A 2439-nucleotide genomic window follows, 5' to 3' on the forward strand; every position below is an offset into this window, starting at 1 on the left:
GGTGCAGTGCGTTCTACATACCGTCATCGGCCCCGCTTGATGTCATCCGCCATTCGCCGGCAAAGAGTCACCACTTGCTTTGCCTCCCGTCTGCATTGACGACCTCCACATGTCGACTTCTTTGTCTTCATTTGTGTCATTGGTCTGCCCCTACAACCGCCAGCTCCCGAGCATGCATTGGATCTATTGAGCACTTGCAGCTCAGGTGGCGGCATATAAGAGCGCGTATCTGGTGAACTGTTCCATTTTAATATCAGAGTGCATATCTTCTCGTGAGTTACATATTCGTGAATGTTTTTATGGTGTGGTTATGTCCAACTATCTTCCATATACAATGGTCGAGTTGTGAATTTGATGGTGTTGCTAAGTTAATTTGATGTCCAATGATCTCTTGTATACAACGTCCTTGCGGAAAGTCAATTCCACTAAAATTAGAACAGAAAAATAATAGTAAATAAATTTTGAAATTAATTCGCCACTAAAAATATATATGGCTCCAAAATACAAATCTAAATCAAAATATTGTAGGAAAAATCACACATGCATATTATTTTAATATGCCTAGTTCCAACATCATATAATACAATTGAAAGTGTAAATCAAACTCAATTTCTACTTCCTATTTATACCTATTTATTTTAATTAATATTAATTTTTTATGGAACAAAAATATCCAATTAGGATCTTGTTATTCCTTATGAACTTAAATACATATTTTTTCCAAATACTTATTTTTATCTTTATTTTACAGCCTCAAAAATCATTATGTTACGTACACTATATGTTTTTCTATGTATTTATTATGCACAATATTGAAAGTAATATGTTCTACAAACATCTATGATGATGTTTTTATGTCATACATTGTATAGCTTACTTGCAACATATTTATTGATCCTAACTAAAATGGTGAAAATATCTATACACGCCATACTTCATCCACACATGGACATGCAATTTGTCGCAAAATACAATTTCCATTTAGTATAACAGAAGAATGTTTATTAATAGACATTGGAGTTTTATAACAAACAGCACCATTAATAATATCTAGCAACTTAGTTGTGGTGTTAACTATGATTAATTAAGAAATACAAAATTATAGTATGTAAATATATATATTAGCAAAATTGAATTATAAAAGTAAAAAAGATTAGTATAAACCACGAAAACATATGATGTCATCACACAGAAGCTATGATCAATAGCATGTGTCACTACAACAATAATCTTTATTTGATCAGACACATAACCATAACCAAGCAATCAAGCTACCACTGTATTACTATTGTTGATGCCTTTATAACAACTAGTCAAAGAAATCTGGGTTGAGATCAGAATTGGATTTATTGTCTTGATATAACCGTGTTTATTTTTTACTCATATGTATTTGATTAAAGCAATAGTTGAAGTCTCGATGACTCCAGCTATTAGTTACGACAAGTGGTACGTTGCCTATTATATCTATTGTATTTGATATCTGCAACTCCTGCTCCTCTTCGCATCTCTTAAATGGGCTCATCAAGAAACTGCATCTAAAGTGTATGCAGCTTCAACAAAGTGGGGCATATGTGGTCACTAGTAAAGGGATCCAGGACAAGTTTGAGACTCTAGGAGAGGTTAGAATGATATTAACTCTCTGGAGTGTTGGTGGTTGTTGGGGAACGCAGTAATTTCAAAAAAATTCTTACGCACACGCAAGATCATGGTGATGCATAGCAACGAGAGGGAAGAGTGTTGTCTACGTACCCTCGTAGACCGTAAGCGGAAGCGTTATGACAACGCGGTTGATGTAGTCGTACGTCTTCACGATCGACCGATCCTAGCACCGAAGGTACGACACCTCCGCGATTTGCACATGTTCGGCTCGGTGACGTCGCACGAACTCACGATCCAGTAGAGCTTCGAGGGAGAGCTTCGTCAGCACGACGGCGTGATGACGGTGATGATGATGCTACCGGAACAGGGCTTCGCCTAAGCACCGCTACGATATGACCGAGGTGGATTATGGTGGAGGGGGGCACCGCACACGGCTGGAAACAATCAACTTGTGTGTTCTAGGGTGCACCCCTGCCCCCGTATATAAAGGCGCAAGGGGGGAGGTCGGCCGGTCCTAGTGGCGCGCCAAGGGAGGAGGAATCCTCCTCCTAGTAGGAGTAGGATTCCTCCTTTCCTGGTCCTACTAGGAGGAGAGGGGGAAGGAAGGAAGGGAGAGGAAGAGGAGAAGGAAAGGGGGGCGCCCCCCCCCCTCCCTAGTCCAATTTGGACTCCCTATAGGGAGGGGGCGCGGCTGCCCCTTGTGGGCTGCCTCCCATCTTCCCTATGGCCCATGAAGGCCCAACTTCCCCAGGGGGGTTCCGGTAACCCTCCGGCACTCCGGTTTTCTCCGATATCACCCGGAGCACTTCCAGTGTCTGAATATAACCGTCCAATATATCA

The sequence above is a fragment of the Triticum dicoccoides genome, chromosome 2A (assembly GCF_002162155.2).
Source record: "Triticum dicoccoides isolate Atlit2015 ecotype Zavitan chromosome 2A, WEW_v2.0, whole genome shotgun sequence".
NCBI classification, from domain to species: Eukaryota; Viridiplantae; Streptophyta; class Magnoliopsida; order Poales; family Poaceae; genus Triticum; species Triticum dicoccoides.